The 26,798-nt window shown below is 57.2% G+C and overlaps 1 protein-coding gene across 1 annotated transcript in view; it reads right to left on the bottom strand.

Moving 5' to 3' along the window:
* SEMA6B (semaphorin 6B) overlaps nt 1-12,217 on the bottom strand; it is a 31,726-nt gene extending 19,509 nt beyond the window's left edge. The window contains exon 1 of the mRNA XM_033854628.2: nt 11,926-12,217. The gene's annotated coding sequence lies outside the window, so the exon portion shown is untranslated. The remainder of the gene's footprint in view (nt 1-11,925) is intronic.
* Between the last annotated feature and the right edge of the window lie 14,581 nt (nt 12,218-26,798).

Below are 26,798 nucleotides of genomic sequence, written 5' to 3'. Positions count from 1 at the left end.
GCGGACTCTCAACCACTGCGCCACCAGGGAAGCCCCCCAGAATAATTTTTAACTTCAGAAACTTCAGGACAACAGCTTCCACTCGTGGGCCATGCAGCATTGTGGTGAGGGGAGGGGCTCCAAGGCCATAAGTGTTCAAATCCCAGCTCTGCTATGTACATGCTGTGTGACCCTGAACAGGTCACTCCACCCCTCTGGGCCTCAGTTTACTCATCTGTGAAATGGGCATGGTAACAGTATTGACCTCACAGGCCTGTGGTTGGTGTTAGCAAAGTGCCTGGCATGCTGCAGGTGCTCAGTAAATGCTAATTATTATTGTTGTTGCTGTTGGTATATTGAGTACCAGAGGCCGGGCTGGGTGGTTTCCAGGAATTGCTTCACGGAGACCCCTGATGGCTCTAGTACGGTTGGTATAACATTCAGTCCCTTTGGCAGATGGGGAAACTGAGGGACTGATTGAGGGGCCATGACCCACCAGAGAGGATGTAGCAGCTGGACTGAACCCAGGGCTCTCTGCTACCAGGATTTTGCTCCTGGGGGTTGAGCGTACGAATGGTCACGGCAAGATTGATAATCACCCGTTCCGCCATCCCTCAACCCAGTGAGGCCAGCAGTTATTTAACACCCAGTTCACGGATGGGAAAACTGAGGCCCCAGTTCGGGATGGGACCTCACGGCTCATTTTTTCTCCTGGTTTTCATAACTTTGTGATGCAGCAACTCGGGGCTAGAAGGCTGTTCCTGTCCTCCCTCTGTCCACAGCTGCCCCCAGCCCCTCAGAACCACCCTGGGAACCCTGAAACCCAAACTGGGCTTTTCTTACCAGCCCCATTGTTCCTGAGCCAAAGACAAGAGTGTCGGCCTCCCAGTCCCTCCCCTGCCCTGAGGGCCCCAGAGCCCAGCTCCCACCCCCTACCTGGTCCCCTGGCTTCCAGTCCCGCCCCTTCAGTATCCTCCTCAAGGTAGCAAAGGAATCTTTCCAGAACCCAAATCTCACTTGTTTCTTCCCTGATCTAAACCAGGGTCTCTCCCCTTCGGCACTGCTGACATTCAGGGCCAGGTCATTCTTTGGGGTGGGGAGGTTCTGGGCGCTGCCAGGTGTGGAGCAGTATTCCTGGCCCCCACCCACTCGATGCCAGGAGCATCCCTCAATTGCGACAACCAAAAATGTTCCCAAACACCGCCCAGTATCCCTTGGGAGGCAAAACCACCCCCAGCTGAGAACGTCTGCTCTAAACCCTTCTATGGCTCCCCAGTGCCCTTGAAATGAAGTCCCCTCCCTTCCATCTCCACCTCTGAGGATCTGCACATGCTGTTCCCTCTGCTTGGAACACCTTCCTCCTGCTCCCAGTAACCTGGTGAACACGCTCGCTCGTCAGGTCTCAGACATCTCCTCCAGGAAGACTCCCCAGATCAGCCCGGATTGACTTCCTCTGGGCTCCTGCCCGCCTGTGCCGGAGGGCCCTGCTCACCCTATCTTCCAAATGCCTGGTTAACTGTTCATCTTCCCCACTGGACTCTGAGCTCCCCGAGAGGGCGGGACTGAGTCTGTCTTGGCCACCACTGTGTCCCCACTGCCCAGCATAAGGCCTGGCATTCAGTAGAAGCTCAATAAAGAATAAAAGTAGCAAACACCAAGCACTTGGGATGTGCCAGGCACCGTCCTAAGGACTTAAATGAACTCATTTGATCCACACAACACATCGGAGAGGTGGGTGCTGTGCCCCTTACACAGATGAGGAAACTGAGGCATAGAGAGGCGAAGTCACTTGCCCAAATGGAAACAGTGGAGCCAAGACTGAAACCCGCTCAATCGACATTTGTTAGTTTGACAATCATGCAGAGCTGAACCCCACATGCTCTTTGGGGGAGTCTGGGTCACGTCGGGGCCAACCCACTGCCCCTGGCCTCAGTTTACCCCCTGACCTGGGTTATCGGAGAGGTGGCACCTCTCCCGCCCCTCCAAGACCATCTGCTTCTCTCCATGAAACTCGAGGCGTCTCTGCCAGCAGCTGTCCGGTGCCCACCTGCCTGGAAGTGGCCCCACCGCCGGCCCTGGCACCTGGTCACTGGGAGCCGCACTACCTCCCAACCCCGGGGCTGCGTGGCCAGCGTGTGCACCCCTTGGCGTGCAGGGCACCCATGTGTCTGCCTGCCTGCAGCCCTGGAGACGTGCATCCATGAACATGGGGGTGGGAGGGACGGTCATAAAGAGACAGAGGTCCACCCCCAGCCGGGAGGGCTCGCGCTGTGGCACGGCCTCTCTGCCTGACCTCCCAACCATCACTCCAAGCCTTGGTACAGTCCCACTATACAGATGAGGAAACTGAGGCAGGGATGGAAACTCCCCCCAGGCCACCTGGCTTCGCCCTCCCATCGACCTTCCCAGGTACCATATGGCCTTAGCTACTCTAACTTCGTCAAAAGTTCAAATTTCCTTCTGGAACATTTTTTCCCACCTGGCCAGGGCTACCTGGGCTACCCCAGGGCTTCAGCATACATTTTAGGATCAGCTGGTAAGTTCCAAAACAAATAACATAAAACATAAAACATGTTGGGATTTTCACCGGAATGGTGCTGAACGCATAGACCAAATTTATCTATTGACGGACAGGCTCCCTGTCTCCGCTAATGGTTCAGGCCCCACCTGGGAGTCACACCCCCACCAGCTCCCTTCAGCACCGGCCCCTTCTTTTCTCACCCTCACATCCAATGCCAGCGAGTCCTGTGGGGTCTTCCAAATTCATCCAGAATTCTCACCCCTCTCTAGTCTGTTCCCTGGTCGGCCCCCAGCATCTCCTGCCTGGACCCCACGGTCCCCTCCACCCGGTCCACAGCTCCCACCCTTCATCCCCAAAGTCTGTCCTCCCCGCAGCCGCCACCAGAGGGCGCGCGTGAGCACCCGAGTCAGGCCCCGCCCCTCCTCTGCCCACAGCCCTCCAAGGCTCCCACCTCCCTCCCAGTAAAAATCCAAGTCCTCCTGGGGCCCACAAGACCCTGCGCGACCTGCCCTGTCCCCTCCCTGTCGTCCTCTCCTTCCTCTCTCCCCCTCGTTCACTCTGCTCCAGACACGTGAGCCTCCTCACTGTTCCTCCAGCACACCAGGCCCGGTCCTGCCCCAGGGCCTTTGCACGGGCTGTTCCTCACTCCTGAAAGCCTTTTCTCTCAGATACCCACATGGCTCCCTCCTTAGTTCAGGTCTCCACCCCCACTCCCTGGACTAGCAACCCCTTCCCTCCCACCCACCTCCCACCTGGGGTCCAATGTCACACTCTCAAAGGGTCCTCTTAGACCCTCTGTTACTTCGAATATGGTCCTCGGACCACCAGCAGCAGCAGCCTCACTTGGGAGCGGTTATAAATGCTGAGTCCCGGGACTTCCCTGGTAGTCCAGTGTTTAAGACTCCATGCTTCCATGGCAGGTGCATAGGTTCGATCCCTGATCGGGGCAGTTCCGCATGCCGTGAGGTGCAGCCCCCTCCTCCCCAAAAAAAGTCTACACGGGGATGCCCCCTCCTCCAGGAAGCCTTCTCTAACTGCCTTCCCTGGGGAGCTCCGTTTCCCCGGGCTCCCCCAGCCATGACCCCGCCCTCAGCTCCACCCAACCTCACCAATTTGGGAGCATCTGTGACCAGCTCTGGCTCTTTGTACCCCAAATTGGAAGCTATTCATTCACTCATTGGATGAGCAATTACTGAGCACCAGTTGTGTGCCAGACACTGTTCCCAGCATGGGGCCGCAGCGATGGCCAAGACAGTTGCAAAGCCCTGCCTTTGGGGGGTTCCCAGTCCAGTGGGGAGAGAGGGGTACACGCATTACCAGAAAACAGAACTCAGCTTCTGACAATAATATCGAAGCCTGAAGATGAAAATGCAGAGAATGATGGAGAGTGATGGCAAAGGGGCTGCTTTGGCTGGTGGTCAGGGGACCTCCTGGAGAGGGAACTGAAAAGGCAAAGCCCTGGAGGCTGGAACCATCAGAGGAACAGCAAGAAGATGCCGATGGGCGGGGAGGCTGCCATATCATAAGAGAGGAGCCCTGGGACTTTCCCCCTTTTCCAGACAAGACATAGAGCCTCAATTTTCTCATCTGTAAAATAAGGCACTAGAACAAGGCCTGGCACACGTGTTTACTCTCTGTGAAATGACCTTGCTGGGTGACCTTGGGCCAGCAGCTTGCCCTCTCTGGGCCTCTCCATACCACAGCAGGTGACTCAGTGACCCGAGGCCAGGCTCGGAGCCCCTGTTTCTCCATCTGCCGTGGTAAGGATGGGGGCGGGATGCCCGTCTCCAGTTCCATGGAAGGAGCTCCTGTCAGCCCAGCCGCCCCAGGATTCCAGCTCCGGGGCCCGGCGTCCCCGAGGGGATCGAGTAACCTGGAGAGGCAGCCGGGCCCCTGCGTCGTCCAGGTCTAGTTACCAGCTCTGCTTACAGCTGCCTCCTCCACCTGCCTCAGTTGCCCCCAGCGCAGCCCAGCCGGGCTCTGGGGCTGTCTAGGAACTTGGCAGAGTAGCCCGAGGGAGTCCCTTGGGGCCCAGGCCACGGGGGCGCTGAGGAGAGGGGCTCCCTCGCCCCGCAACGTTCGCACCACGCTGGTTAACTCATCCCTCCCCAGCCTGGGAGGCGGCCAGCACATCCTCTTGGTCCTCAGCCTTCCTCCCTGTGCTCTTGGTTCCCGGAACCTCAGCTTCCCCATCAGTGACTTGAGCACGATAACCATCCCCAACGGGTTATCATGATGGGTAAATAAGCTCCAGATAGTAGGTGCTTAATAAACTATTGACTGCTGTGCGGCCCAGGGTTACATCCTTCCCCTCTCTGGGTTTGCTTCTGCCTCTGTAAATCAGGGATGAGAACATTGGCTCCATGGGGTCAAGGGGTCTGGTGCACAGTAGGCACTCAACAAATACCGGCTGAATGAATGTCCCACAAAAAGATCCAATTTATGAAAGAGCTACAAAGATCTGTTTATTCCAGACTTCCTGAGCACCTACCGTGTGCCAACATGGCCGGGGATTCAGCCCTGACCGGGACCATGCACAGAGCCGGGCATGCAGTAAGCACCCAATTAATGCTGAGCATCTCGTTTAAAGAGGATGGTGCTCAGAGTACCCGAGTCGACTCCCTGGTGCACCCCACAGCAGCCCAGCAGGGCAGGGATTTAAGCTAAAATTTGATGAAGCCCCTACTGTGTGCCAGCTGCTCGACCAAGACTTTCACATGTTTGAACTGGTTTCCTGCCCACGCCAACCCTATGAGGCAGTGACCAGCACCATTATCCCCATTTCACAGAGGGAAAAACTCAGGCTCAGAGAGGTTAAGACACTTGGCCAAGGTCTCACAGCACAGAAGGGTGTAGTTGGGATTCGAACCCAGGCCACGTGGCTAAACTGCCTCTTACTGTCATTTACCGAGTGCCCACAATGTGCCATCTGTCAACGAGGCTGCACAGCCTAATTGCACATCTTGCAGATACGCAAGCAGAGACCCAGAGAGAGGCTGCCCCAGTGCCAGGCCACTCAGAGAGCCAGTGGGGAGACCAGGTGTCAGAAGCAGGACCTTGAGTGGGGGACATGGACAGGTCCCCGGGGCTCCCAGCCAGACAGACAGGGGGCACTCCTGGGTAATTAATTTTAATCACTGTTTGGAAATTGGGCTGCCAGGAGGCAAATCGGAAGCAGCAACTTGTAATTAGGAATGGGGAAGGGGGGCGCTTCTTTCTTGGTGATGCGGCGACCATTCCGAGGAAATTAAAGTGTCATTTATACCCAGCGGGTAATTAGGGGGCCTGGGAGGGAGCCACTCGAGGGGGCTGGGGGCTCCTAGGGAATCTGGGATGGCGGTGGGAGCTGGGGGTCAGGAACCCACAGATTCCCAAGTGGGGGGCCCTGAGCCGGCCTGGGGGCAAACGTACCCTGGTCTCAACCACAATTTGGAGGAAACACAGAAGAGCAGGGTGCTGCTCTTGGGACCCAGCTTTGGGAGACAGAGGGGAGTAAGGCTCGGCTCTAGGGGGCTCCACTGTAGGGAGGGCAAACAGATCTGGTCCCTGCCCTTGGGGTCCTCAATCTGGAGGAAGCAGAAGATGGTGAGCCCGGCCCCTCTCACTTGGGGTTCTGGGAGCCCTCCTCTCCCCGAGGCTGGTCCTCCCAACCAGAAGTGCCCCAGTCACTGTCCCTCTCTAGAGGCCCTGTCTGGGAGGCCACAGGGATCCCCAAGTGGGATGAGACCAGAAAGGCAGGTCTGGAGGGGGACACCGCTGAGCGATGCTGGGCGGGAGGCAGGCAGGGCCCTGCCAAGTGCTGCTGGGAACGGAAGACCTGGCGATGAACTTGAAGAAGACAAAGGCGGGAAATGGGTCCTGGGGTCCTAGAGGACCACAAGTCCTGGTGAGTCAGGGCTCAGGAATGGTGGAGATGCTGGCAGAGTGACGTGGGTTCTGGGGGCTGGGGCGTGAGAACTGTGCATCAATGGAGCAAAACGGCGAGGGGACAGGGGCCCCCGTTTTGCTGGGTGACCTCGGGGAATTTGCAACCCCAATCTGTGCCTCATTTCTTCCCAGACCCTGGGACTTAGACATTCAAAGGGAAATAACAGCAAACATTTATAGAGCTCCTATTGTGTTCCAAGCCCTGTGCAAAGGGCTTTGCAGAAAGTACTGGTGGGGTAGGTAGGAGGGGTTTCCTCACCATTTTACAGGTGAGGAATTGCAGGCAGCCCAGAGTGGGCAAGTAATATGCCCAAGGTTGCACAGCTAGGAAAAGGCCAGACTGGTTTTTGAACCCAGGCTATATGGTCCAGACACCACACTCTTAACCTTAGCACTATGTGCCCCCAGAGAAAGGGGCTGTCAGTCCCCCACATCTAGTAAGCCCAAAATCTATCCTGATCCACCCACTTCTTTTCCCCTCTACTGCCTCACCCTGGCTGGCCCCCATCATGGTTCATCTGGACCAGCGCAGACGCCTCCACCCTGGTCCCCCAGCTCTGGCCCTTGCTGCTCACAGTCTGCTCCCTGCAGCAGCCAAAGGCGCCTGTGAGCGCTTAAGTCAGGCCCCGCCTCTCCTCTGCCCAGAGTCCTCCAGGGCTCCCACCTCAGTGGGATAAAAGTCCAAGTCCTCTCTGTGGCCCACAGGGACCTGCATGACCTGCGCCGTCCACTCCCTGCCCTCCCCTCCTCCCTCTCTCCCCCTCACTCCCTCTGCTCCAGACACAGGGGCCTCCTCACTGTTCCTCCAACACACCGTGCATGGTCCTGCCACAGGGCCTTTGCATGGGCTGTGCCCTCTGCCCGGAAGGCTCTTCCAGTTCTCTGCATGACTGGCTCCTTTTCATTTTCCAGGTCTCAGCTCAAACACCACCTCCTCAGAGACACCCTCCCTGACATCATCAGTGAAAACAGCCCCGCCCTTCTCAGTGTCATTCCTCGGGGCACTTGTTATACTCGATTCACTTTCTTTCCTGAGTTAGTGTCCATGTTCCCATCTAGTGTGAGCTTGGCAAGGACAGGGCCTGGTCTGCCTTGGTCACTGCTGGGTTCCCAGCACCTGGCACGTAGTAGGCAGTCATTAAATATCTGTCAACTCATGAAATGAGAGCAAAGACCCCACAGCTCTCAATGAGATCAGGACCAGAGGCCACAAGCTTCTGCTTTTCAAAATTATTCCTTTTTCCAGAGTAAGAAAAGAACAGGTCCAGACCTGGCACTTTCCCTGCATCCTCTTGTTTAAATGTTCAACCCTAAGGGAGAGAGAATAGCATCCATGTTTCACAGATGGGGAAACTGAGGCTTAGAGAGGGGGCATGAGGGAGTGAGTGAATGAAGAGATGAATTCCAACCCAGGTAAGTCTGACCCAACTGTTGTGGCAATCTCTAAAGGCAAAAATTCAGAGGGGCTGTCTCAACTGCCCCAGGGGATTCTTACTGGGCCTTCAGGAAAGGGAGAAGGTTCTGAAACTATCAGAAAACATGTCGCTTCCCCCTGGTGAACTCCTACACATCCGTCATGGTCCTAGAGGCAATGCCCATCCTCGATGCCTCTTCTCTGATCCACTGGGAAGAGCCAGATTTCCTCAGCCCCATTTTGCCCCAACTCTGATCCCATGTAGCCAAGAGGGCCAGGGTCTGCCTGTTTCCCCTCCCTGAGCCTGGAAGACCCTTGAGGGCCAACCAGGCACTAGAGCTAAATCTCCCTCTCTGCGATCCCAGCATCACCCAGCCCAGGGCCAGGCACACAGAGGCCACTGGGAGCATCTGTTTAGTGACTGACCTTCCCTACCACTCTGGACCAGGTCTCCCCCGGGCCCTCCTGAAAACCCATGTACCCACAATCCTCTCTGGGATCCTGCAGTTGGGAAGTTCTCTCCTAGGTCAGCCCTTGGAAGGCAGGCTCAGCCTGGGACAAAATGCACCCTGGGAAATGTAGTCCTCACTAGACTGGGCTTCCCTCCCAGCAGGCCCTGGGGCTACCACCTTTGGACCCTGGGGCTACCACCTTTGGACCCTGGGGCCAGCGAAGGAGCTTCAAGGGTGGCTGGTAGGGGGCCACCCCTGTACCCCTGCCCAAAGAGATGGAAGAGGGGGTCCTTGGCCTCCCAAGTCACCTCCTTAGCACATTCTAATGCCTGCCACTTCATCTGGACATCCCTCAAGGGCAGGTGATGAACGACTGTGATAATAAGAGAGAATTATGTGGCTCAGGCCCAGACCTCTCAGGCCACACATCAAACCCTGGCTCTGGCAAGCCAAACCTACACCGATCACAATGGTGGGGGTATCTGGCGTGTGGGTCTGTCCCCTGAAGCCGCCTCCTAGATAATTGGACCACGGGATGTGGGGCAGGCGGCCGGGGCCCCCTCCCAGGCTGCCATGAGCCTCAGTGTCCCTGTTTCTGCTAAATGAGGCCCCACCCACGGTCAACCCCAATCACCACTGGGTCTTGGATGAATCAGTCTGAGAATCTGCAGCCCCTTAAATGGCTTAGAATTTTGGAATCACTGTATCCTAAACATTTTTCCAGCATTCTGGAAAACCTGTCTCCTGGTAGCTATCCTTCCCCACGGCTGCTCAAGGTCTGAAACGCGGCCCATTCCCTCCCCTGCTCTAAGATCTTCGATGGCTCCCTATTGCCCTCGGGATAAAGCCTGCTCCCCAGCTTGGCATCCGCGGCCCCTGTCACCTCTCAGGCCTCATTGCTTATTGTCTCCCACCCTTAAAATAGCCCAGTCACTCAGGGTCCCCCAACACACCCCTCCGTGGTTTTCCCCACTGCTCCCTCCACCTGGGATCCCTGTCCCCCCCGCCTCCTGGCAACCGCCTTCTCAACCCTCAAGGCCAGTGCCAGCATCCCCTCCTCCAGGCAGGGGATGCTGGCACTGGCATCCCTGCTTCCACCTGTCCTGACCCTGGCTGAGTCCTCTCTGGGTTCCCCATCATCACCTGGCAAAGGGCTGGGCACACAGGACAGGGCCACACCACAGGGTCAGTTAGGGACACCCTCCTTCCCGGGAGATGGGCAGCGACTGGCACATCCTTCAGCCCCGGGGGACCCAGCTTACCTGTCCCGCCAGCTGACGTCAGGGTCACCTTTGCAAGGACAGTTTGATTTCTATCTTCCTGGTCCAGCCCCCGGTAACCCCAGCAACTCTCGGCTCAAGCCCTGGGCAGCCACTGCAGATGACAAACCCTCCTGCAGCTCACATCTCCAGCACCTTCTTTGACCAGAGGACAGAAGTGAATGGCCCCTCCCTGGTGACTCAATACCTCCGCTGGGAGTCGTGCTCTCACCTCAAAGCAGAGGAGGCGACAGGACCCTTAGGCCCCATGGGTGCTCAGCCCTGGCAGAAGGCAGGTGGGGACTGGAGGGAGAGGTTACAAATCCAGGGTATTCCTTGGGACCTCTCTCTGCCTTGTCTCCCTCCACTCAGGTCCTAAAACCTTCTGGGGAGATCGCAGCCCAGAGAGGGCTAGAGACCTGTCTGAGGCCACACAGCAGCACCCCTCCTCTCAGGCCCCAGCCTTCTCTATGATGCTTTTTTTTTTTAGAGAGGGGTGGGGCGTTGGAAGCTCCAGGTCTAATTTCTGCCCTGCCCAGGTTGGCTGGGTGGGGAGCCAGGGTTTCCAAGGAAATCTTTGGGCTGGCATTTTGGGTTTCAGCAGATGTGGAGGCTCCTTTCCCCCTTGACCCCGTCTAACAGCCCCAGCAGTGGAGAGGCCTGGCTTCCCTCTCCACCCATTCTGGGCCTCAGTCTCCCTGTTTGTTCTTGGGAATGGGCCAGTTCAGGGTGGACACGCTACAGTTTAACGAGTCTCCTGCCAGTCTGCCACCTACCCAATATCCAAGGTCCTCTGTGCCACAGGGACCCCCCCAGCTACCTTCCCAAAGAGCTCAGGACCCCCTCCCAGGAGAATACTGACCCCACCTATGACTCCCAGCCTCTCCCCACACCCTGTACTCTGTCTAAATAGAGTTTCAGCAATTGCTCAGATACATTCAAAAATTTCAAAATTTCATCCTTGAGAGAAAACATATCTACTAGGATATGGGAAAGGGACTGGCCAGCGTCTGTAGGGGAGGGATGCCCCGGGGGTACTGAACTTTGATGTTGGAGAGTGCGCTGTACCCTTGAGAAGCTGAGGGAACCCAGAAAAATATGAAGCAATGCAATTTTGCCAACTGGGGGGGGCTTTTCTGAAGCCCCAGCCATTAGTCCCCCCCTTCCTCCTTAAAACCAAAAGAGACCCCCAAAACTTAAGGGCCCAATCCCCTAACCCCAAGCCCCAGTTCCCCTCCAGTCTGGGAGTCAAAGATGACAGCCTCAAGGGGGAGGATGCCAAAGACCTCAGCCAGACAGGGCCAAACAGGGGTTGAGGGTCTGGGAATCGCCCCCAGCCCCAGGACGCTTGCAAAAACTCCCAGCTTCAGCGTCTACAGGTCTGGGCAGGGGCAGAGCAGGGTGGAGGTGCCCCAAACTCGGAGGGCACCCCGAGGGGGAGAGCGGGACAGGGGGCACGTGACCCCCACCCTGGAGACCAATCAGCGCCCACGGGAGGGGGCCACACTCGGCGCCCCCCACCCCTCCCAGCGCTCTCGGAGAGAGACGCTTTCTTTGTCCCTTTGTCAGCTCTTGGGGGGCCCCGAACCCTTGGGCTCCCACTGCATGGGGGGGGAACAGGACCGCCTGACTCTCTCCCCCCACCGCGGCCCCTACCCCACGGCCCGGGCCCTGGACTCGTTCAGGGGCGCCCAAGGTGCGGCGGCTGGACCAAGGAGTGGGGCGGAGGGGCCTCACCTCGCCGGGACCACCGCACCAGCCCCGGGGGGCCCTTGACTTAGCGCCCAGGGCCCCGCCCCCCAGCACCACCTCCCACCCTCGGCCAGCAGGCCCCCTGCCTGCCCTGAAACCCCCACCTGGGCCCAAATCCAGCTCCCCAGCGGCGCAGCCGCGAGCCCCCATTATTATGCCTCTTACGGCCCCCCCGGACAAAACCTCCACCCGTTGCGGTGCCGACAGAACCCCCATTATAGCTCCACATACAGGCCCCCAGTCAACAATCCAGGCCCCCCCAGCTGCAGTGCCATTAAACACCCCCATTATGGAGTCTCATTCAGCGCCCCAGGCCCAAATCCAGACCCTTCAAAGCGTTGTTACTGGACCCTCATTATATCGCTCCATACTGCGACCCCCCTAAAATTCAGCCCCCTCCCCAGTTGCGTTGCCGGCAGATCCTCCCGTTACAGAGCTCCACAAACCCCCTCTCCGGCCCTAATCCATTCCCCTCGCAGTGGCGGGGCCCCCAGGCCCCCCATTATAGCGCCTGACCCGGCCACCCCAGCCAACAATTCAGCCCCCAGCTGCGTGCCGACAGACACCCCCGGGATAGCGCCTCCCCAGCCCCCCCTCTTGCAGACGCCCCGGGGCGCTTACCTCGGAGCCGCGGCCGCCGCGAGTGCGCGGGAGGGAGCTCGAGGGCGGGAGGGCGCGGGTGGGGGGGGGGCGGTTCGTGCGCGCACCTGTCCCGGCCCGGCCGGCTCAGCCAGGCATCCCGGGGTGGGGAGGGGGGCTGGGGGCGCGCGCTCTCCCCGCCCCCGGGCCCGCTGCGCTGCGCTGGGGGAGGGGGCTCAGCCCCGGCCCCCGGCGCGCTGGCGTCGGCTCCGGGGGGGGCGCTGCGCGGCGGCCGGACCGGGGGCGCGCCGCGGCCGCATCTCCTCTGCCCGCCGCGGCCGCCGCTGCGACTCGCGACTCTGCCACCTCCGCCCCCCCCTCACCCGGTAACCCCCCCCTTACCAAGCCGGGCCGGAGCCGCGCAAAACCCGGCCCGGAGCAAAGGCGGCGCGGAACGGAGGGCGGAGCCAGGTGGGCGGCCGGCGGCACTGGGGGCGGGGGCGGGGGTGGAGGGTGGAGGAGTGACCTAAGAGAAGGTACCCTGCTTTTGTCCCGGTGGAGGGCCTGATCGCCGCTCCCTTCCCCAAATTACTGTCTCGGTCCATTCTGGCCAGTCCCGCATACCCAGAATCCATCCTCTATCGGATCCGCGGGGATGATGGGGATGCTGCGGCGTCAGGAACTCCGGGGGTCTACATGGCCCTCTTCATATACGAGGACATTTATTCAATCCACAAGCATTATATTAAACAATACTCAGTAGACATGTAAGGAAACTGAGGCATGGGGGGCGTCTTGTCCAAGGTCACCCAGTTGGAAAGTGGCAGAACTGGGATTTGAACAGAGCAAGCTGGCTGCAGAGACCCTGGCTATTTTCTGTCCCAGCGCCCATGGGGCCTGACGGGAAAAGAGGTTCTCAGGGGGCTGCAGCATACCCTCAGCCGGTGGGGAGCACTCTGGCCCCCTGCCTTTGGGACTCCAAGACAAACTGGTCTTCCTGTTTCCGAGACCTCCCTGTAACCTCCCTGCCCCTTTGTGACCTTAGAAAGAGAGCTCCTCTCAGGACCTCAATGTCCCTCTCTGTCCAAAGCACCTCTCCATATGGGTGTGACTGTGTATGTCTCCCCCACTGCGCTGCACGCTGTCCCGGTCCCTCTGGCATCTCCAGTATACAGGAGGTGCTCCATAAAAGTTTTACTATTGTGTATTTATCTAAGTGACAATTCTTGCACACCTGCTGTGTGCTTATGTTTGATGCATAAATCGCATTGTTCAGTCCTCAGGGCAGCCGCACGAGGCTCCCACAGATGGGAAACCGAGGCACAGAGAGGTCCACCAGCTTGCATAAATCCTCTTGCCTTTGGTTATTAAGCACCTTTGGGGCGTGCCTTGCCCGCTGAGTCCCACCCAGGGCTCCCAGCAGTCTGGGTGCTCAGGCAGGCTGTGTGGCTTCCCAGTGGCTCACACACGCAGTGGGACATTGGATCCTGGGCCACCTGCAGCCTCCCTGGCATCCGTGGAGACAACCCGGTTCTTCCAGGCCCCCGGCAGCTGCCCAGGGGCCGTCCTGGCGACCGCAAACCTCCGCCAGCAGCCAGGCCTTCCTGCCCGTGGTTTTGCTCTGACAAGCTTTCCGGCTGAGCCAGAGTCCCAGGCAAATCAGCCAAGCACCTGCCTGTGTCTGTCTGGACTCTACCCCTTTGCCTCCTGCCCCCTGGGGAGACTGAGGCCAGCCCGGCAATGGGGGGCTTGTTAAGTCCCAGCACTTCAGCTTGGTGTCCAGGCTCTGCATTCCCCTCCCACCTCTATACCTTTCCACGTGCTGTGCCCTCCCACTTGCAGCCTTGGCCCGACTGGGCTCCTCAGCCACCTATTCCATCAACAAACATTTATTGAGCACCTACTGTGTGCCAGGTCCTGGACTGAGCAGTCAGCAAGGCAAACTGGCTTCCTGCCTACAGTCTAGCAGGGGAGACAGAAGCATCAGTGGCTGCCGAACTCAAAGGTACAGATACCTGCTGAGATAGATGGGGGACATTGTGCGGCCCAGGAGATCCACGAGGTGATGTGGGGGCCATAGAAGGATGACAGACAGATCTGGCGGAGTACATGGGGTGCAGGGGGTGGTGGGAAGGGTATACTAAGCAGAGGGACCCGCCGGGACAAAGGCCCTGAGGGAGGCTCCACCCCCGCGGGCCGGCTCAGCTGCCGTCCAGGCTTCGGCAGTCATGAATGGGTCTTTCATGCCCCGGACCAGGGCAAGGTCAGGCCGGGCTGCTCCCTCCCCCGCCCTGGGCTCCTGACTGTCTGAGCCTTGACCTGGAAGAGGGTGGCAGGAAGTTCACAGCTTGCCCGCCGGGTGAGCCAAGGAGGCCCGGGAGGGGCAGGGCCTTGCCCGAGGTCACCAGCGCCAGCAGAGCCCTCCAAGCTGTGTGACTCTGAGCAAAGCCCCGCCCCTCTGGGCCTCAGTTTCTCAGCTCAGGTTGGGCAGCTCTGCGCTCCCGTCCAGCTCCGACCCGCAGGAATCCAGGGCGGGTTTTGAGGGTGCCCGCGGCCACCAACACCTTCCTTCCTGCGTGTCCAGGCCGCGGCCCCGGGTCCGAGGGGTCCCGGGGAGACCTGGAGTGGGTCAAGCGGCCTTTGTGTCCCCCGGGATGGGCTGAGGCTAAGCCCGGCCTTGGTGCCTGGCGCCTGCGGGGAAGGAAAACCCCGCCCCGCTGCCTGCGCGCCCCCCATCAGGGCTCCCCGCCTCGCCGCCCTGCTGTGTGACTCCCGCCGGCCAATGCCCCTCTCTGGGTTGCGCTGGAGCCAGGCGGATGGGCAGAGGCTTGGAGGGGTCAGCTGGGTCCCGCGCCCCCTTCCTGGAGGGTACCAGCCTTGGTTTCCCCAGTCAGGTCCGGGCCCTCTTTTAAGCCCAGGCTGGGGGTCTTAGCTGCTCGGTCGCGCCCCCTGGTCCCGGCTCCGGCCTGGGAATCTCCTGGGGGTCTCGGAAAGGGCAGCTCCGATTGGCTGAAGCCGCCTGTGACGTCAGGGCCTCCCCGAGCCCCCTCCCCCCAGAGGCACGTGGGGGCGACCGCAGCAGGGGAGGGGCCCGGGGTCCGGGCGGATTTGGGGTGTCCCCCCAGTCTGAGCCTGCAGCTGGTTAGCGCAGACGCGATTCTCCTCGGACAGATTTTTCCCTCGTCCCATATCCCCCTCCAGCCCCGCTCCCCCCCCCAACGGCAGCTGTTCCGGCGGCAGATGCGCTGGCTAAATCCGCCCAGCTGGTCCCTCCGCAGAGCTAACCGCCTAGAGCCCATGGTGCGGTGTGTGTGCATGTGCGTGTGTGGGGGGGGGGCATGGCCTTGACCCATCCCTGCCTCTTGCCCTTTGACCCCTGCCTGCTCGCAGGGCAGGCTGAGGGGCTCCTCTCTGGGACTCTTCTCCAGATTCAAAAATAGTCCTGGGGCCTTTGGAGCATGTGGGGGACCTGGTGCCCAGAGAGGGTGTAGCCCTTTCCAGAGACGACACAGCACCCCTGGGCTGGGAAAATGACCCATTTTGTGCATATAGTAATAATGATAATGATGAGCTAACATTTATGTAGCCCCATGATTCTAGAGCATGACTACTGTTATTGTCCCATTTTTCAGGTGTGGTAACTGAGGCCCAGAGAGACATGGCTTGGCCACTCACATAGCCAGGAGATAAAACTGGAATTTGAACCCCATGCTTTTAATCGTTTCCAAGGGACCTCCTAGCTTGGAAGGTTCTTTTTTAAATTTTTATAAGTAATTTATTCTTATTATTTGTTTACTTTTAGCTGCATCGGGTCTTCCTTGCTGACCCCGGCCTTTCTCTTGTTGCGGAGCTCAGGCTCTAGGCGTGCAGGCTTCAGTAGTTGTGTAGCACGGGCTCAGTGGTTGTGGTGCATGGGCTTAGTTGCTCCACGGCATGTGGGATCTTCCCAGACCAGGGCTCGAACCTGTGTCGCCTGCATTGGCAGGCGGATTCTTAACCACCGCACCACCAGGGAAACCCACCAATGGTATTTCTTTTATCCATTTGGTTCTCTTCTGCCCCACTCCTGCAATCAGCTCTGCCAGGGCAGGGTCAGAGTCTGCCTTGGTCATGGCTGTGTCCCCAGCGTCTAGAACAGGGCCTGGCACACAGTAAGCATTCAACAAATGTGTTGAACAAACGAATGAATGAATGGGGGCCTGAGAGCTCTGCCTTCATTGTATAGATGGGGAAACTGAGGCCCAGCTGGGCAGGAGCCCAGGGTCGCTCAGTCCCCTCGGCAGCAAAATGGGGCAACATGAGGCCACCTCTTCAGGCTGGGGGAGAGGTATCCAGTGAAGTAATAACTTCAGGAGCACTTATTAAGTGCCTGCTGTGTGCACTGCATAGCTCCAGGTACTGTACACATTTTGAGCCAGAGCAAGGATTTAAACCCACGATGCTTGGCCCTGGAGTTTGCCCGAGTCCCCCTCCATTGCAGTGGAGAGGGTGAGTGCCAGGCCTGGCACACAGTAGGCCTTCAGCCAGGCAGCCAGCAGGGGTGGCTGGGGGCTGTCCAGCCTGAGACCCTCTCTGCAGCCCCTTGGACCCAGGGCTGTGGCTTGAGCTGACTGTGTGTCTGGCTGGAGCTCCAAGCGCCAGACATACCCCTGGGAAACACTAGAGAGAGAAGCAGTAGCATTCCCTGCCTGATTTGTGAGTGGAAATTAGAGCAATTACAGTGCTTCCTCCCGGTCAGAACCAGTGACATCCCCAGAAAGGCATGGGTGTGGCCAGGGTCCTCCCAGAACCCCCAGCCCCAAGGCCTCATCTGAATATGCAAATGAGGCAAGGGGCACCCTGGTACTCAGAAGGGAGAAGTGGTGATGGACCCAGGGACCTTTGAGTTCCCTGGGGTCTGTCCTGGGTGTGGATAGGAAACTGAGGCACAGAAAGGGCAGGAAGCCAGCATCACTTGGAGGGAGGTGAAAAAGTGTCACATTCTCCCTGTTCAATATCCACCCTCCCCTGAGCTTCCTGTTCCAGCCTAGCAAACATATGGAGCTCAGCCCCACCCCAGGACCTTTGCACTTGCTGTTCCCTCTCCTTGGGAAGATCCGCATGTGTTTGGCCAATATCCTTTTCTCCAAGAGACCTTTTGTTAATTCATTTTTTAATCAGTGATGGAGTGGTAGAATGGGTGTGGCCACTGCAGTTAATTTGACACCTGCTACAACATGGACGAACCTTGAGGACGTGCAGCTCAGTGAAAGAGGCCAGACACGAAAGGATAAATACTGTCTGATTCCACTCATAGGAGGTCCCTAGAGGCGTCAAATCCATAGAGACAGGAAGTAGATGGTGGGGGCCAGGGGCTGGGGGAGGGGATGGGGGGGGTCAGTGTTTCATGGGGACAGAGTTTCAGTTTGGGAAGGTGGAAAAGTTTGGGTCTAGGTAGTGGTGATGACTGAACAACAATGGGAATGTCTTTCATGCCACTAAATTGAACATTTACAAATGGTTAAAATAATATTACATTAGGTATATTTTCCCACAAAAAAAATCAAATCAAATCAAAACTGTTACGGGGCCTAGACAGGGGCAGGGGCTGAGGAGGTGGAGAGAAATAGGCAGATTTGAGAGGCCTTCTTTTTTGGCTTCCCTGGGTGGCATGTGGGATCTCAGTTCCCTGACCAGGGACTGAACCCACGCCCCCTGAATTGGAACCACTGGGCTGCCAGGGAAGTCCCTTGAGAGTCATTTTGGATGCAAAGACTTGGGGAGCAAGGAAATGGGATCATCCAGGAGGACTCTGAATTCCTTCCCCTGCAACCTCCTCCCCTGTTTTGCTCTTCCCTCCCCATCTGTCCCATCTTACATTGGGTTCAGCTCATGTCACTTCCTCCAGGAAGCCTTCCTGACTGCCCTGGCCAAGTCTAAACTGTCTGCCTTGGTCCTGCCAGCTTCCCAGCACCCAACACAGTGCAGAAGCCCTATGTGTCCCATGAGAAAGAAGGAAGATTCCAGGGTTCTGGAATTCGAAGATTTCTACAAATCAGTAACCCTCACCTCTGGGCTTAGAACCTCATCTGCACCTCCCAGGGACAGGCCCAGTGATTCCCCTCTTTTCTCAGTCCCCTGGCAGGGGAAGGGGAGGGCAGAAGATGTTGAGCTCATTGGGGGAAACCGAGGAACTGCCAGCAGCTTTCCCCACTGTCTTCCAGCAGGGGTCCTTGGGGTTGGGGGCTTCGGCCCAGCTACCACAGTGGGAGCCTAGCCAGGAAAGATCTGGAGAGGGAGAGAGGCAAGGCTGGGAGAGGCTAGAAAAGTGTCTATTTTTCCTCCTGCAGCTGTATTTATAGATTCCCTTTGATGTCCCAGCGGTTGGTGACCTGGTTCTCTGCTGCTTAGGGAAGACAGGTTCTCGGTGCTGCTTCTGGGAGCTGGGCGGGGGATGCCTGGATGTGGAGAGCCAGGTGTGCAATGACTGGGCCCCCAGGCTTGGGGCGGGGGAGGCAGGGAACTTGCCTCAGTTTCCCCATTTGCAAAATGGGGCTGTCAAGGTACAGTTCTCAGAAAGTTGAAAACAAACTCTGGTCAGTGATTAATTAACTCATTATTCAGGGGACCAGTTAAATGGTCATTCTCCGCGAGCGGGGGCTACTCTTCATTGCGGTGCACGGGCTTCTTACTGCAGCAGTTTCTCTTGTTGCGGAGCACAGGCTCTAGGAGCGCGGGCTTCAGTAGTTGTGGCTCACGGGCTTAGTTGCTCCGTGGCATGTGGGATCTTCCAGGACCAGGGATTGAAGCTGTGTCCCCTGGATTGGCAGGTGGATTCTTAACCACTGCGCCACCGGGGAAGTCCCCAAGCTGATTCTGAGAGCATTTAAGGGACTGGGTATTTATCAGGATTTTTTTTCTTAAGAATGTTAGAATAAGATTAGGCTGGGTACAAACTAGTGAATGTCCTACATGCAGCAAAACCATAATTGGAGTTTTTTTTCTACCAGACAGAAACCTACAAGTTAACTGTAACTTACCAGGGCCTGGGCTCCTACCAGATGACAGCAAGCACTTTCTCATAGAGCAATGTTCATCAGTAGAACTTTCTATGATGATGTGTTTTCAAAGTTATACAGCTTTGTAGGGTTGAGCAAATTGCTTATTCTCTCTGGGCCTCGTTTCCACATCTGTAAAAAGGGACTTCTATTAGCAGTCTCCACCACCTCATTTGGTTTGGGGGAGAATTAAATGAGCTAATCCACGTAAAGCGGGCACCCAGTGAGCACGCAATAGGTGTTACTGTAGTTATTACTGATTGGGTTATTTCAACCTGAGTCGTATAACCTTGCTCTGTGCCTCAGTTTTCACATCTATAAAATGGGGTCAACAATACTTGGGAACTCAGAATCCTGCTAGAAGATAGAGTTCATTCATAGAAAGGCTCTAAATATGGCCCCGGGCACATAATATGCACTGAGGATGTGTCAGCTGTTATCATTATTGGTGGTGGCGGTGACCAGAGAGGTTCACTAACTTTCCCAAGGCCACACAGCCAAGCAATGCCAGGGCTAGGAGTTGAAGTGGGGTCTTTCCAGCTAAGGTTGGTAGCGGTGCCAGGGCTCTTCACAGGGTCAAGAGGGATGCTGTTGGGCCTCTGAAGACCCGGCGCCCAGGCTCCAGGGTTAAGCCCCCGTGGCAGCTGAACTTCCGTGCATCTACCCCTCTGAAATCCCTGGGAAGCAAGGCATCAGGTGTCCCGGAACAGGCGCCTGCTCTTGACAGGCGGCCGCACACATGGAGGGACAGCTGGTGGAGGACGGGTGGGCCCGGGGGGAGGGGCCCAGGGGACAGGGGCACCTTGGCCAGAAAAAGAGGTCACGAGCTGCCCCAACCCACTCATCCCCAGGCAGTGGCCACAAAGCCTTCTCTTTCATGACAACCCTCGAAACCTCAATTCCCTCATCAACATTTGGCAAATATTTACGGAGTACCTCCTGTATACCAGGTGCCCTGCCAAGCCGTTCCGTCGAGCATTGGTAACTAAGGTTCAGAAAGAAACAGTCACTTGTCTGGGTCACACAGCAAATAAACGGCAAAGCTGGGACTGCAAGCCAGGAGCTCCTGCCTCAGGACCTTTGTACTTGCTGTCCTCTCTGCCAGGAACACTCTCTCTTGGCCCCTAATATCTTTAGCCTTCAGTTTAGATGACACCTCCTGTGGGAAGCCTTCCTTCCCTGACCCACCAGCTCCCTGACCCCTATAGCTGCCTGTGTGCCCCCATCACAGCCCTCTGACCCACATCACTCCACGGACTATCTCCCCCGCTGGACCGTGAGCTGTATCCGCAGCCTACGGCACAGGCTTGCAGACAGTAGGTGCTCAATAAATGTTTGTTGAAGAATATGAGTGAAAAGATGAATGAATGAAGTCAGAATTTCTACCCATCCCCCATTTCAGAATTGGCTCCTAGATCTGGGAAGAATGAGAGATCTAAACGGGAATTTGAAGGGGGTATGCATGCCTGAAAGTCTTTCTCGCAGTTTCTGATGAGGAACCTAGCCCGGGACTGGGTGTTGGAGGTAGCGGATCTCTGCAGGTATTTGCTGTATACCCGGGCCCGCGGGGTGCCCGGGGAGGGCGGAACCTCAAAAGCTCTGGTTGTTCCAGTCACAGAATATGAGGGTGATGCTGCAGTTGAGGAAGAGCCAGGGAAGCCCCCACCAGCCAAGGAGTCAAGTTTCGATCTGGACAGCCAGAAGGGGCTGTCCCAGGACACTCCCCACCCCAAAGAGCTGAAAGATGGGAGGTGGTGCTTAGAAAGAGGGGGGCTGAGAGGAGGGGGCTGAGATAGAAGAGGAGGCTCAGCCAGGGGAGGGGGTTAAGGGAGAGGAGAGGGCGCTGAAAGGGGAGGGGCCGAGAGAGCGGAGCCGGCTCAGAACCGGGAGGGGCTTCAGGGAGGGGTGGGGCTCGGCGAGGGGCGGGACTCAGAAAGGTTGTGGACCCGCCCGGTTCTGTCCTCCGCTGCGGCCCCGGGACGCCGGGGTCCGGAGTGTATCACGTCACCGGGTTTCACATCCACCCAGAAATTGGCCGCGTCCCAAGGGCTCAGGGTCGCCTCCCATCCCGCTACCCTACCCGCCCTCTTCTCGGGTCCTTCAGGTTCCCTCCGATCCCCCCTCCCCCAAGTCAGCTGTGTCCGTATTTATAGCGGTGCGGGGCCCCGATGTCACTTCACTTCCGAAAGGGATTGTGTCCCTTAGTCTTGCCTTCAGAGCCCCCCACACCTGTTCCCGGCACGAGCCCCGGGGCCGGGGGGAGGGGGCGGCCTCTCCTTCTGGAGCCGCCGTGGGAGAGGGGGCTAAGCTCCCTCGCCTCCGCGAGATCCCTCCTGGCTGGGTGCGCCTCCCGCCCCTCTCGGAGCCCCCGCCCCTCTTGGAGGCTCTGTCTGATCTCAGGACCCCCCTCCCTGCACACCAACCCCGAGCCGCTCTGTTCCCAGGCTCCCCGAGGCCCCAGCCCCGCCTGCCCGCCTCCTCCTCCGGCCTGCCCATTGTTCTGGATCCGGGGTCCTGGGGGCTGGGCGGGCAGGGGTCTGCGTGCAGGGGGCGGGGGCCCGCCGACTCCCTTCCCGTCTCTGGGCAACGCTGACAAACCTGGAGGGATGCTGGCCCCGCGCCTGACACCGAGGCGGCGCTGTTCCCTGCTAGGGGCCGGAGGGCACTTAGGTGACCGCCAGGGAAGGGGATCTCAGGCGGGGTGTGTGTGTGTGTGTGTGTGTGTGTGTGTGTGTGTGTGTGCGTGTGTGCGCGCGCGTGTGCGTATGCGTGTGTGTGTGTGTGTGTGTGTGTGTGTGTGTGGCAGATCTAACTGCCCCAGGTTGCAGAGAGGTTGATGGACAGGGGCCATGGGAAAACTTTTCCCTGCGCCGTCCTCATTGTGTCCCCAACTCATGCAAATCAGACCCTACTGTTTGGCCAGACCCCACAAGAGGTGCTTTATAAGCCTGCTTGCACGTGGTCCTCAAAACCTGGATTCTGCAATTAAACCCACCTTATGGATGCTGAAACAGAGGCCGGGAGAGCCTTTGGTGACTGGAGTGGTTAAGAGACCCGGTTCTGGGCGCATGGCCTCAGGCTGGAGCCCCAGCTCTGCTATGTCCTCCCAGCAGAGCCCAGCAGCTCCTCTGAGCCTCAGTTTCCTCATCTGTACAATGGGCAGATAACAGAACCCACCTGGCGCATGGCTCTGTGGATGCCACTGCTCCTGGGTGGGAAATGATACTTAGCACAGGCTGCACCTCTCAACTCAGAGAGACAAGGGTTCAGACTCGGGGTGCCACTTACTGGCTGTGTGACTGGCCAGGCCACAGCACCTCTCTGTACCTCAGTTTCCCCAACAATAAAATGGGTACTATAGGGACTTCCCTGGTGGTCCAGTGGTTAAGACTCCGGCAGCGGGCACGGGTTCCATCCCTGGTCCGGTAACTAAGATCCTGCATGCCGTGCGGTGTGGCAAAAAAAAAAACAACAAAAAACGTGGGGGGGGGCACTATAATAGTATCTAATTCATAAGGTTGCTTTTATAATTAAAGGAGTTACTACACATACCCCCTAGCATGGAACACACCCTTCATAAACGTTAGCTTTCTCTCCTGTTTTCCCTCTGAGTCTGTATTCTTCATGAGAGAGGCTGGGTGTGTGACTGTGAAGGGGTGGTATTCCCAGGGCCTCTCAGGCCCCCAGGCTTAGAGTCAGGGATTGAGGTGGGTGTGTCTGGGACTGGTCCCCCTGCCTGGTGAGTGATTTCCCCATCCCAGAGTCCCTCCAGGCCAGCAGCCCCCAGCCCTCTCCTTCCAAGCAGTAGAGGTGGCAGCTTCCCCCTCCACCTGCCTGGCAGTCACCAAGGTGGGCGCCCCTGCCAGGGGCAACTTGCCCAGAGTACAATTTCCTGGTGTGGGGATCGTGAGAGACCCACTGGAGCAGATTCTGGAGGCAACAGGAGAAAGGGTGAGTGTAAACAGCCAACTCTCGGGAAACCGGGTGGTCAACAGAGAGGAATGTGGGATCAAGAAAAGGGTTTTAAAACGTGCCTTGAGGGGATTCCCTGGTGGTCCAGTGGTTAGGACTCCACGCTTTCACTGCCGAGGGTGCAGGTTCAATCCCTGGTGGAGGAACTAAGATCCCGCAAGCACGGCCGAAAGAAAAGTGCCTTGAACAGTGTAAAGGCTCACAAAATGGATGCTGCTAAATATACTTTTGGTTGTTGTTTTTGTTTTTTTTTTGCGGTACGCGGGCCTCTCACTGTTGTGGCCTCTCCCATTGCGGAGCACAGGCTCCGGACGCGCAGGCTCAGCGGCCATGGCTCACGGGCCCAGCCGCTTCGCGGCATGTGGGATCTTCCCGGACCGGGGCACGAACCCGCGTCCCCTGCATCAGCAGGCAGATTCTCAACCACTGCGCCACCGGGGAAGCCCTGCTAAATATACTTTTATTAGATAATAATTAAAATCATTATCCTAATGACTGTTATTACCAGTTCCCGATGCTCTGGGCTCCAAAGTCTGTCATCTCCTTCAGCTCACAAAGGAAGGGCTAAAAGAGACAGCACGCGGCCAGGGGCTCACAGCCCAAAGTCTAGGCCCCAGGGTGCCCAAGTGGCGGCATCAATTTCTATTTTACTATGTTGTTTTCAAAGCCCAGGAGGCTGCAGGTTCCTGTCTCTCGGGCTGGGAGCGGTAATGAGGCCTCTCTAGGGAGGATGAAAAGCTAGAAACAGGTTCTAGAAGCTGGTGGAGGCCGAGGCAGGGACAGCAGGGATCAAGGCTGGGAGGTGGGAGGCCCCCAACCTGGCCTACCCCAGCTGCCAGTTTGCAAGTTCTGTCTGGGAGGGGCTGTGTCCCAGGGCCAGTGTGCATTTATTGAGCACCCACTGTGTGCCAGGCTCTGGGAACTCAGAGGCATCTGTGACAGATATTAATGAAAGAAGTTCCCCAGTACAGATGCAGCTATAGCCAAGAGAGTTTGAAGGAGGCAGGGAATTGCAGGGGAGTGAGGGGATGGAAGGGCTAGCCTGAGGAAGTGACACTTGAGCTGAGAACAGAAGGATGGGGGGAGGGGGTTGCCTGGCAATGGAACAGCAGGGACAAAGGCCCTGGGGCCCCGTGAAGCATTGACTATTTCAGAAACTGGGCGGGCCCCAAACAAACCCATTTTCCTTTTGTTTCAGAACCTCATTTACTCCATTTGTGAAATGGGAATAATCACAGAAACTCAGAGAATGTACCTCTCCAGGGGTGTCTTGAGTGTGTGTGTCCACCTGTGTCCTCCCAGCTCACCCCAACATTTACTCTTTTATTAGGCTTACTCTCCGCCTCCCCTTTCAGATGTCGGGTTCCCAGAACAGGAATTTGTGCATATCTTGTTCACTGCCATAACTGCTAGGCCTGCCATGCCTTAAGTACTCAATCAATACCTGTCAAATGCATACATAATAAGCATTATAGAACACTGAGTATGCACCAGGCCCTGTGTTAAGTATTTTCTAACTATTAATTTATTTAATTCTCCTGGAAGCCCCATGGATGTGTGTGGGGAAGAGACTATTATAATCCCATTTGCAGATGGGAAGATTGAGGCACAGAGGGGTTATGGGCCCACGTGTCTCACCACCATGCTGCACCGCCTCTGTCTGGATCTGTGGGTTGTGGGCTTGTGTGTGTTTGAGTGTCTGTGTGCATCTTGGTGTGTTCTTTGTTCTTGGTGTCACCAAGTATATGAAGATCAAACATACCAGAGGCTTGCATGAGCCTGGGAAGGGACTCTGAGCCTGCAGGTCAGTGGGTGCCCTAGTCCTGGAGGGAGGGCAGGCCCTCTCTGGTGAGGCAGAAGGTCCAGCCTTCAGGCCTTGTTCCCAATCCTGGAGCGGGGCTCCCTCCCACCTGCCGTGGCCTGGCCCTGGCCCAGCTGCCGACCTCAGGAACTCGAGTTTCCCCGGGGAGGTAGGCAATCAATTAGAACTGGCAGCATCGGCCTAAGTAAAAGGCCTGCTTTAATGAGGAGGCCAGAAGGGCTGCTTGGAGCAGCAGGCACTGGGTTGGGCCAGGCCTAGCCAGGGCTACGGGGTCCCGTGGCCACCAGTGCCCACCTGCCTGCCAAGTCTGTGAGTCCCTGTGTATGCTCTTATTATGTTTATCATCACCAGGCCGGAGCTATTTATAGACCTGAGTGGAGCAGCATCCAACTCATGCAAGCTGCTAGCATTTATTGGGCGCCGACTGTGTGTTAGGCTCTGTGCTAGGTGCGAGGACCCAGAAGGGGCAAGACACACCTCCTAGTGGATCTAGTGGGAGTGACAGACATCACCAGGTAACCCACATAGTGTGGTAAGGGCTGTGATGATGACACACGAGTGGCAGTGGGGACCAAAGGAGGCATCAGGGAGGGCTTCCTGGAGGAGGTGATCCATAAGCTGAGCTCTGAAGGGTGAATAGAAGCAAGTCCCAAAGGAGGGCAGGGAGGAGGAATATCGTGGCATGATTAGGAATGATTCCACATGTTCTGGGTGTCTAAAGCTGTGTAACCAACTGTGGTAGGCAAAATAGTGCTCTCCAAAGGTGTCCCCGTCTAAATCCCGAGAATCTGTGAATATTTAACCTGACAGGGCAAAGCGGAATTAAGGCTGCAGATGGAATTAAGGTTGCTAATCAGTGGGCCGTTGAGTTAAAGAGATTATTTTAGATTATCCGAGTGAGCTCAGTGTAATCACAGGGAACCTTATAAAAGGGAAGCCAAGAATGAGAGTGATGTAAAGGCAGAAAGACTCCACCAGCCATTGCCGGCTGTGAAGGTGGAGGAAGGGTTCCCCCCCACCCCCGATGCCCCTGTTCCTTCAGTTGAGGAATGTGGGAGGCCTTGAGAAGCTGGAAAAGACAAGGAAACAATTCTCCCCTGGAGCCTCCAGAAGGATCAGCCCTGCCCACACCAGGATTTTAGCTACAGAACTTTCAAATAATAAATGTGTGTTGTTTCAAGCCAGTAAGTTTGAGGCAACCTTGGTGTTCCTTGACTGGTAGCCGCGTCACCGCAACCTCTGCGTCCATCATCACATGGCTGTCTTCCCTGTGTGTCCTGATCAGCCTGTCCTTTCTCATAAACACACTGTCATTGGATTTAGGGCCCACCCTAAATCCAGGATGATTTCATCTCAAGATCCTTAATTACATCTGCAAAGACCCCAGTTGCTGGTAAGGTCCCATTCCAAGGTTCCAGGTGGGCATGAATTTGTTTGGGGGCAGCGGGGGTGGGGTGCGGGGGAGTGTTTGACTTTGGTGTGTCTCCTGCTCTTGAAGTTCACCTCTTGGAGGGCAGGAATTCTGTCCATCTTGGACCCCCACAGCATTCCCTATGCCTAGAATACGGCCTGGCACACAGTAGGTGCTCAATAAGTATCTAACCAGCGAATGATTATGAAGCAGCCGCTGTGTACCAGGCCTGCCCTCGAGGGCCAGGTTACAGGGCCTTGGTCTCTCCACATGGAGAGGGAGTTTTTCATGCCTTGTCTGGAAAAGAGAGAAAACATTTGATTCTCCATTGTTCCAAGGGCCTGGGGCAAAGTGAGGGATGGGAGAGACCAGGGGACCAGACTGTGGTTCTTCACTGTGCAGCCTTGGGCAGCAGCAGCAGCAACAATTAGAGGTGTGGGAGCGGCGGGAGGGAAAGTGCTGGTGGAGATGGTGCTTCTGCAGGAGGGAACCCCCCTGGGAATCAAGATGGGGAAGCAGTGAGGGAGGGAAGGGGTTGGTCAGAGAGTTGGTCGGTCCAGCAGGACACTGGACCAGAGGGCAGCGTGCTCACCCGCCCCTCTCTGGAGTGAAGGCAGGGCCAAGGCGGGGAGGGGTCTCTGTGTGAACCAAAATGGGGGTGGGTAGAGAGAAG

This window comes from Tursiops truncatus, chromosome 3 (assembly GCF_011762595.2).
Source record: "Tursiops truncatus isolate mTurTru1 chromosome 3, mTurTru1.mat.Y, whole genome shotgun sequence".
NCBI lineage: Eukaryota > Metazoa > Chordata > Mammalia > Artiodactyla > Delphinidae > Tursiops > Tursiops truncatus.
The sequence above is the reverse complement of the archived record's forward strand: the minus strand, read 5'-3'. Positions and strand labels throughout refer to the sequence as shown.